This window comes from Sorex fumeus, unplaced genomic scaffold (assembly GCF_029834395.1).
Source record: "Sorex fumeus unplaced genomic scaffold, SorFum_2.1 ptg000098l, whole genome shotgun sequence".
Lineage (NCBI taxonomy): Eukaryota > Metazoa > Chordata > Mammalia > Eulipotyphla > Soricidae > Sorex > Sorex fumeus.
In genome coordinates this window covers 43,047,824-43,058,569 of record NW_026606155.1, presented here as the reverse complement: position 1 = coordinate 43,058,569, position 10,746 = coordinate 43,047,824, and positions in this window count along the sequence as shown.

The window sequence follows — 10,746 nt, the reverse complement described above, 5'->3', positions numbered from 1 at the left end:
TTATATCCCTTTACCAAGTTCTTCTATCTACTTCCACACCCTAGCCTCTGGCAACCACTTGTACACTGTTAATTTCTCTGAGTTCAAGATTTTTTCTAATTAATTTATTATGTGATTCCATGCAATATTTATCTATGTCTGGTTTATTTTTCCAACTAATGCCCTCAAAGTCATCCATGCTATAGCAAGTGGCAGGATTCCTTTCTTTCTCATAGCAGACTAGTATTACATTTTATATGTATGTCACATATCCTTTACCCAGTTGCTGTCAATGGACATTGGGTAGTTTCCATACTTCGGCAATGGTGAATAATGCTACAATGAACAAAGGCATACAGATATCACTTCAAGATAAAGGTTTGTGGTTTTATTGGTATTATGCTAGAGGTGGAATTGCTAAAATTTAAGGAATTTTAAAATGTATATGATATAGTGCATATGATATATGTAAACATCACTGATGTTTGCTGAGAGTTGTTTCATTGATTCCTTTTGTGAATTTATTTTGTTAACTCTGCCTACTCTGGTAATTATCACACCTATGTTGGGGCGTATAAAATACTGATTAGTCATTCAATAACTATTGCAGCTATTGCAGGAGCACCCACAAGGCACATAGTTCAACCTCTGATTTTTCAGAATTTCAGCACCCCATCTATTATACCTTTGCTAAACAACATTAAGTTTTTAAAGATGAACAAAGTCACAATCTTGTTATTCTAATCCTAATGAGTCTCAAAATAACAAGACTTAGATCTAATGTTCAGGCATTTTTCTATGGAATTCTGATTACTGTGCAAATAACAACTATTATTATTTTTTTAATGACCAAAGCAGGAAAGGCTTGAAGTCAGTTTCTCAAAATGGGACATGGGGATTTCTGTGAGAAGCTCCTGGATACCCAAACATTTTCTGGCACTGAACAGCCTGGAGAAGAAAAAAAGTAAAGAACTTTGATCAAGGAAAAAAAACACTAAGACACATGGTAAAGAAATACATTATAAGACAGAGCATAAAGATCTGATGCTAACATCTGGTTTGAGCCAGTTTTCTGGATGACATGTCTAGAGTATTGCTATATCTTTCTTTCAAGATATTGGTGATCGGGGCTGGAGTGATAGCACAGCAGATAGGGTGTTTGCCTTGCACACTGCCAACCCGGGTTCGATTCCCAGCATTCCATATGGTCCCTTGAGCACCTCCAGGAGTAATTCCTGAGTGCATGAGCCAGCAGTAACCCTGTGCATTGTCAGGTGTGACCCAAAAAACAGGAAGGAAGGAAGGAAGGAAGGAAGGAAGGAAGGAAGGAAGGAAGGAAGGAAGGAAGGAAGGGAGAAAGATGGATGCTGGTGATTATGCCTGCTAAGATCTTTCTTACTTACTAGAGCTGTTACCAGTCGGACAAGAGCTGTTAACGACTGGATTCCACGGGATGTCAAAAGACCACGTGGCCGCCCACCTACCAGATGGTCAGACTTCTTCATCAAGATCATGAACGATCGGTTTGAGGCTCTTCATGTTCTTAGCGTGAACAGACATCATTGGGCTACACTAGCACGTGACAGGGACAAATGGAGATGTTACTGGCGCCTGCTCGAGCAAATCGACGATTAACGGGAATTCAAGTGATCAAGTGATCAAGATCTTTCTTCACCTTCTTTACTACATTTTACTGATAAGAAAGATATATACAGTAACTGACTTTATTTTTATTGAGTCTTTTTTTTTCTGGTTTGTGGTGAGAGGCATACTTGCTGGTATTCAGAGATTACTCTTGTCTCTCTTCTCAGCAATTACTTCTGAAGGTACTTAGAGGGCCATATCTAGTGCCAGGGATTGAACCTGGGTCAGCTGCTTACAAGGCAAGGGTCCTACCCACCGTACTATCTCTCTGGCCGTGACTTCACTTTTTAGTTTCTCATTTGTGTCTAAATCAATTGTGCAATCAGTTTCCAATTCTGCCTTCTTGGGATTCCTATTTTTCTCATTCTTTTTTTTAACATGAGAAAATAAATATAAGACAAGAAACTTTAATGATAACACATGTGCCTCAAATACACCTCAGAGAGATCAGGGAAACTGAGTAATTCACTTATTATTGCTTTACCTAACGTTCTTATTGCCAAATTGAATGACCATTTTCCCCTAAATCATAAAATACCTGCTGCATTTTGACATTATTGATTACTTCATCCTTTAGTTTTCTGTTTTTGGGAGAAGGGGAGTGGAGAAAGGTCCAAATCATATCTGACAGTGCTCAGGGAGCACTGGATTCGTGTTCAAAATTTACCTGGGCAGTTCTTGGGAAACATTTGCAGTGCAGGGAGTGGAGGTGGGGTCAATGGAATGCAAGACGACAAGCACCTTATCCCTTTTACTACCTCTCAAGCTTCATCCATTCAATTTCTTAAAAACCAGGCATGTTGAATTCTCCTTACAGGTCTCTTACAGGTCTCACTTAATATTAATTAAGTAATTCCTTTCTTCGCCCCAGCTCACCTGTGGGATATGTCTTAAAAGTTCACTCTTCGTAAAATGATTGAATGTACTTCTTTAGTTATCTAGTATCTTCTTTAGTTATCTCCTGAAAAAACAACCAATTTCATTATTTTCACTTTTTTTTTTCTTTTGGGATCACAGCAATACTCAGGGGTTACTCCTGATTTTGTGCTAAAGAATTACTTCTGGCGGTGCTCAGGGGACCATATGGGATGCTAGGGATAGAACCTGGGTTGGCTGCTTGCAAGGCAAAAACCTATCTACTATACTATCTCTCAGGTCCCTTTTCACTTTTTTTTAATCAAAAGAAAATCTTCTTACTCAATTGAAGTAACCTAAATTTGCCATACTGTGTAAGTTTTAGGAGCATATCATAATGTCACTCCTCTTCAATTTGTAAGACCAACCATGTCCATGGCCAATTTTCTAATTACCTTTACTATTCTATTTTATTTTGGTTTTTGAGTCACACTCAGTGATGCTCAGGGTTTACTCATGGCTCTCTGCTCAGAGGTCACTCCTGGCAGGGCTCAGGGGACCATATGTATACCAGGTATTAAACTACAGTCGGTTGCATGCCATGGAAGTGCCTTAGCCCTGGTATTATCTCTCATCACAAATCATCATAATTTTAAATACCTTCTCTATATCAATAATTTCCAAATCTATTATTCAAACTTAAGCTCTCCCTTGAGCTTCAAATCAGATTTTTTCACAAACGTTTGTGTCCACCACCATCTATGTCATAATATATGGAAAGCAGGAATCCATCCTCAATTTCTCCGTTTCACTTCCATACCTATGATAAGACAACTACTCCTGCCACAGTAGTCCTTAATGCATATCTTCAACTTATTCCCCCACCCACAATCTATGTGTACAGCCTTTACCGCATTTCACTATTTATTGCCCTATATATCCCTGATGATCACCGAGCCTCTAGGCTTGTACTCCTCAAAAAATAGACCTCACACTAGCCTTGTTTCTCATAATTGTAGATCTAACCACATCACTCCTCTCTCTGGTTTAAATTCTTTAATGTTCCTCTTTAGAGAAATAAATGGAAGCGTCCAGCATAATAGTCACTATCCCCACAACTATCTGATTCCTTTGGCTTCATTTCTCTGCCTTATCATAAGTGAATGGTTGAAAAATCCGCCACAGATATCCCTTTCCCCCTTTTGTCTCTGTTCACCCTATTTCCCACTCTTAAAGTGTTTTCCCTCCCTCTCCCATTCTCGCCATTCTCATTTCACCTATACAACTCTTATAGAATTAAGTTTAGGCCCTGCTACCTCCATAATGTCTTCCCTAACCTCTTTTCTGTGATAGAATTTGGTTTCTTCTTCTTTGGTTCTATAGGTCAAATAAGTGTCTGTTTTCTAGGGAACCACAAATATTATTGGCTTATTATAGGTTTTCCACAGATAGGTAAGCAACTTTGCCTAGAACATCTTTTTTGGTCTCTCTAGGACTTAGCATTACACATTTTACAAAATGCCTTCTCAGTGAATTAATGAATGCACAAAGAAATTAACTAATTACCAAACTTGAAAGGATAATGGCCATATTAGATGTCACAGGACAGTGTATGATTAAGTTTTAAACATAGGCTACAGAGACAAAGTGACTCCTTGGGACAGAAGGAATTTTGGATAGGTGAGAGGACAGGTCAACTGGCAATGACATGAGAAAATTAACAGACAATAAGAATGTGGGGAAAATTGATGACTAAGTAGGGGGGTTAACTACCAGTAGATAAAAATGAAAAAAGTGATGTGAAATGATTAGAAAACATTTCAAGTTCAGGATTATCTCATCAAGAAACAGGAGCCTTGACTCACATAATTCCAAAAGGAGGGGGAAGAGAGTTCTGAAACAAAAAAGATGAATTAATTTAAGTGTAAAACTTTCTCCTTCACTCCAGCAACTCAATTGTTCCTCTCAGCTTCCAAACTGCAGATCACATGCACATCTGCTCTTCACTTCCACACTTTGTCTGACTTCTTTAACTCTCTCTAAGACTAAAAAAATTGGAGAAAAAACTCTTTTAGGAATAAACCGTGGCACCGAAGACATGAAAACAGCTGGTCTTTCCATTCATACACTCAGAATTCCACTGGCTTTATATTTTGATGCCTCTCTAACATTATGATCAAAAATTAAGGTTCACCATATAGTTAAGGAAAGCTTCCAGCATGAAATAGAAGAGAATACTTTAAAGGAAAGAAGCAAGAAAGAAAACAAACAAAAAGAGAGAAACAATATTATCAAAGACACAAAAATAGGATTCTATAAAAAAAAAGAGCAGAGAACAAGGAGCACTAAAAAATGACATGATGACATGTATGATCACCAAAATAAAAACTTTCAACAAAAAGATTCAAAGAAATATTCAGAAAATCTCCTAGATAGTAGGATAAAAAGACAAAGAGATAAAAATAGATGTTATAAAATTAAACTTAAAAAATAAAGTAATTTAAAAAAATTTAAAAAATAGTAAGGGGCTGGAGCAATAGCACAGCGGGTAGGGCGTTTGCCTTGCACGCAGCCGACCCGGGTTCGATTCCCAGCATCCCATATGGGTCCCTGAACACCGCCAAGAGTAATCCTGAGTGCATGAGCCAGGAGTGACCCCTGTGCATTGCCCGGTGTGACCAAAAATAATAATAATAATAATAATAACAGGGCTGGAGCAATAGCACAGCGGATAGGGCATTTGCCTTGCACGTGGCCGACCTGGTTCGATTCCCAGCATTCCATATGGTCCCCTGAGCACCACCAGGAGTAATTCCTGAGTGCAGAGCCAGGAGTAACCCCTGTGTATCGCCAGGTGTGACCCAAAAAGCCAAAAAAAAAAAAAAGTAATAACTCAATTGAAAAAATAAAGTGTAAAAAATTAGAGTATTAATACAAGAGAATAAGTCTGACTAATAAGAGTACTAATAAAGAATACATGACAACAGGGGCCAGAGAAATAGTACAGAGGGAAGGGTGCTTGCCTTGGTCCTCTGAGCCCCACCAAGAATAATCCCTGAGTGCACAGCCAGGAGTAAACACTGAACATTGTCAGATATGGCCCAAAATCCAAATGTATTTATATATATATGTATATATGTACATATATATGAACAAAAGAGAGAAAGTAATATTAAAGTAATTAAAGAAAATAGGCCAAACAGAAGAATGGCTATCGGACTTGATCAGGTACACCACTTGTCCAGCTCAGGAGATTTAAAAAAAAATTTTCAGAAACAAAAAACAAAAACCTGGTGCTCTTCAAAGAACTGAGAATCAGAAAGGTACTGCAGATGCACTAGAAGCTCAAAACAATGGAGCGAGATTGTCACAATTCTGAAACTGAGATCGCCAGCCAAGCTATTCTCCAAGGATGACAGTAGCATTCATATATCTTTAGATTTTACAATAGCATACATCTTTAAATCCTTTTCTCAGAAAAGTACTGAGAGGATGTGATTTAAGCAAATAAAAAGAGTAAATAACAAGTGAGAGACAGTGCGGTCAGGAGAGAAGACAGCACAAAGATTTCTAGGCAAGAGTTTAGCATCAGACTCAGAGAACCCACATTAGAGAGAGAAGATGGAAGAATCCAGGTGGTACATGTTTAGTAAAATATAGAAGTGGAGAAGCTGGAAAAAGATTAGTGCATATGCCTAGCATATGCCCCATTCAGGTTTGAACCCTAGCACTAGATTAGGATCACTGATTGTGGCTCTGGAGCTTTCTAAGCACTGCTCAGGTGGCCCCGGTGATCCTCTGCACCGCAAGCCCAAGCAGTACCACATCCTCAGATCCTAGAATTGAATCACTGACCTAGTTGACTGAAAATCACTGGAAGTGGCCCTCAGATCCTCTGAACACTACTTGATAGCGAGCTCCACCTTTCAGCAGCCCCCCACCCCAATAAATAAATGGAGGCAACTGATATGACTTTCTGAAAAACATAATTCAGAAAATAATGAAAATTGCCCTGGACAGTTGGGGAGAACAGTGCTGAAACAACTCCCAACCAGTCACATAGAAAAAGTGATGTAGTGGGGCTGGAGAGTTAGTATAGGGGTTAATGCACTTGTTTTGCAAGAAGCTGACCTGAGTTGATCCCTGGCACCCCATATGGTCTCCTGAGACCACCAGAAGTGAACCCTGAGCACAGAGCCAGGAGAAAGCCCTGATCACAGCTAGGTATTCCCCCCCTCCCAAAAAAAAAGAAAAAAAAAATGAGGTAGCTTTTAATTTTAGAAAAATCAAAAAAGTTTCACAAGAAGAAAACATATTATGTTGCTTGACTTCTGTCGTCCCACAGTATGACAAATATTGAATAGTGAGAATTTGGAGTGATAGATTCTTAACAGGAAGTCAAAGATGAATTCTAAAATCAACCCAGCAAGATATAGAAGCATGGGATAGGAAGATACCTCAGAGGGTTAATGTACATGATTTTTATGAAGGAGGCCAGGATTGAGGCCCATCACCAAAATGTCCCCTGAGACCATCAGAAATGAGCCCTGAGAAATGAACTAGGACTATCTCTTAAGCACTGCTTGAGTGTGACTCCAAAATAAAACAACAAAATAGTAGCAGACACATATTATTTATGAAGGTAAATGTGGAAGAAACATGTTAAAAAATTAGAAATCAAGGGTAGTACAGGGTGGGAAATGGAGTCCCATTTAAATCTAAGCCTTATAGTAATCTATCTATCTATATATATATATATATCACAATGGAGATGTTACTGGTGCCTGTTCAAGCAAAATCGATGAACAACAGGAGGACAGTGCTACATTGCTACAGTGCTATAGTATATACACACACACACACACACACAAACACACATATATATTATTTTGATGAAAGAGGACTATTTTTCATGAGTCCAGAAATTTAAACTTTTAGGTCCAACAGCAACATCTTATTGCTTAGCCACATTTATATTCAATCAAGTACTTCTAGTAGGTACTTGGGGAGTAGGTTCTTGGGATGACAGATTTCTAAAAACTCTAGTACTATGGCTGATAAGTCAGCAAAAATAATTGCTACATGCCCACCTGGTAGCATTTCCCAATTCCTCACTAAAAAATGTCACTTTTTTGGGTCAGATTATTCATTTGTCACTGTAACAAATTACCACAAAACTTAATGACTTAAAACTTCCAATTACCACAAAACTTTGATGACTTAAAACTTCCAACATTTGTTATCTTTCTGTCTTTGTGAACCAGCAATTTAGAAGCTGCTGAACTTGGTTCTGTGATTCAGTGTCTTGTGGTGTTGCAATCAAGAGTAGGTCTTTAGTCATCAGAGGCTTGCCTAGTGCTGGAGGCTGTGCCTCCAACTCAATTCATTTGTTTGGTTGTTGGCAGAAAGGTCTCACTTCCTTGCTGTCTGTTTTGTGTACTTTGTATGCTCATCATAAATCTGCTGCTGTGTTCCTTTTGGCATGACATTTATCTTCTACCTGAGAGACACCAAGAAAGAGTAAGGAGTCATCCCATGAAGGAGTAAATAGAGTCTTTTATGAGCTAACCTGAGCTAACCTCCCTAGCTGGATACTGTCACTTCCACTTGATTCACTAACAAGTCATGTCTCTGACAGAGAGAACATGGTGTTATAGGTACTTATAAGAGAAAAAAAAAAAAGGAAGAGGATTGTGCTGGAGCAATAGAATAGCGGGAGCTAGCCTTGAATGCAATTAATCCAGGTTTGAGCTCTGGCACCACATATGGTATCCTGAACCATATGTGTTACCAGGAGTGTTCCCTGAGCACAGAGTCAGATATGAGCCCTGAGAACCACTAAGTGTGGCCCAAAAATGACACCTTAAAAAAAAAAGGAAGAGGAAGAAGATTAACTGTTTTTGTGCACACACGGGGAAAACAGATATAAGCTTTATCTTAAGATGGATTTTGCTAGATGGGTACAAGAAAAAGAATAAAAATGAAAGGAATTTTAAATATTTGTGTGTTGGGGTCGAAGTGGTACATGCCCTGTAACCACATGTGGTTCCAAAGGAGTGATCCTAAGCACAGAGCCAGGAGTAACCCCTGAGCACCACTGTGTGTGGCCCCAAAACAACAAAACAAAACAGAATTTGTTATGTTACATTGAAATACACTTGTATGTCCTCAAAAATAGTTATTGAGTCGAGGATAATGGAACTATCTTTATATTTTTTAGCACTTTTCTTCCCTTTGTTCTGATTATAATAGTTGCACACACACTTGCTTATGGTGCTAGACACAGTTTGCACATCAGGCTGCGGTCTTGCACTTCCTGTAGTGGCAGTGCTTGCTGGGGGTGAAACATTTTAGTTGTGGTGCTCATACACATCTAGCTGTGCACAGTTTCCACATTCTGTTAAGGTGCTGGAGTTCCTAGACAACAGACCACTCTCTGCATGTGGGCCAAATCAGGGATTGAATTTGTGGCCCTACACTTGCAAGGGAGGCATTTTGCCACGAAGGCAATCTCTGAGCCACTGTTTACTTATTTTTTAAAAATTACTTCTCCAGGGTGAAAAAAAGGCCAACCACACATCCCAAACAAGGGTGTGGAGGCCATTTCCCCAGAATGAGGAAATGCACACTCAAGCAAGAAAGTACACATCTCAGATATGGGTCAAAGAGGCAAGGCACGGCCATGAAAGTAGACATCTTGAGAGGAGATGTGGTCAACCTGGACTATTTATTGATTTCAGAAGTGATATATTTTGGTCTATTTGTTTTTGAATTTTGGGGTCATACCAGGTGGTGCTCAGGGTTTATTCCTGGCTCTGTGCTCAGGGATCACTCCTGAGGGACTATATGTGGTAACTAGGATTGAACCTGAGTTGACCACATGCAAGGCAGTACCTTACTCACTTTGCTATCTGTGCTTCCTCCCCATTAAAAAAATTTTTTTTATTGAGGTACTGGGCTGGAGTGACAGCACAGTGGGTAGGAGCATTTGCCTTGCACGCAGCCAACATGGCCAACCTGAGTTCGATTCCTTTGCCCCTCTCGGAGAGCCCGGCAAGCTACTCAGAGTATCTCGCCTGCATGGCAAAGCCTGGGAAGCTACCTGTGACGTATCCGATATGCCAAACACAGTAACAAGTCTCACTATGTTACTGGGCCCGTTCGAACAAATCGATGAACAATGGGAGGAGAGTGAAAGTGATTGAGGTACAGGGATTTATAGTACTGTAAATTATTTCAAGGACACACAATTCCAATACCACACCCACCATTTGAGAATATTCCCTCCACCAGTATTCCAGTACCCTTCCCCCTCATTTTAACTCACATCTGCAGACAAAATAGAAGTGATATATTATATTTTGTAATGGATGAACAAACTTATTCATAAGGCTGCAATTGAGTTAAAAATGTACTATTCCTGTTCCATCTTTATTTATTTGTCTACTGTATTCTCGGTTATATTTAGGAAAGAAAATATTCATACAATGACCCCAATATTTCCTAGAACATTCAAAGACATCTTTCACATGCTTTTGACAATTTAATTTATATACATCTGCACTACATATAAATATACATATATATACCAATTTAACTTAGACACTAAGTTGAGATAAAATGAAGTCTATCTGGCAAAATTAGCTAATCTTAATGGAACAATAACAAATTATCTCCAGAATGAGGCTTGTATTGAAAAATACTGAAGTCAAGTACCAGGAATTTTGCTCCGTGATTTGGAGGCCAGCCACACGTGCTAGGGGAAAAGGAAGCTCAGATAGAGAAAGGAGCACCAAATAAAGGGTGTTGGGAGGATCCTCCCAGGATGGGAGAAGCATGCTGAAAGTAGACTATAGACCAAACATGATTGCCACTCAGTGCCTCTCTTGCAAACCACAGAACCCAAAAGGAGAGAGAGAGAGAGAGAACAAAAGGGAATGCCCTGCCACAGAGGCAGGGTGGGATGAGGGGAGGGTGGGGGGTGGGAGGGATGCTGGGACCTGTGGTGGTGGAGGATGGGCGCTGGTGGAGGGATGGGTACTTGATCATTGTATAACTGAAACCCAAGCATGAAAATTTGTAAGTCTATAACTGTACCTCGTGGTGTTTCACTAATAAAAATAAATAAATTGAAAAATACTGAAGTCATTATCACCTTTAAGATAATTTAATATAGAGACTAGAGTGATAGCACAGAAGCAGGGCATTTACTTTGCACGTAGTCAACCCAAGTTTGATTACCAGCATCCCATATGGTCCCCCACGCAC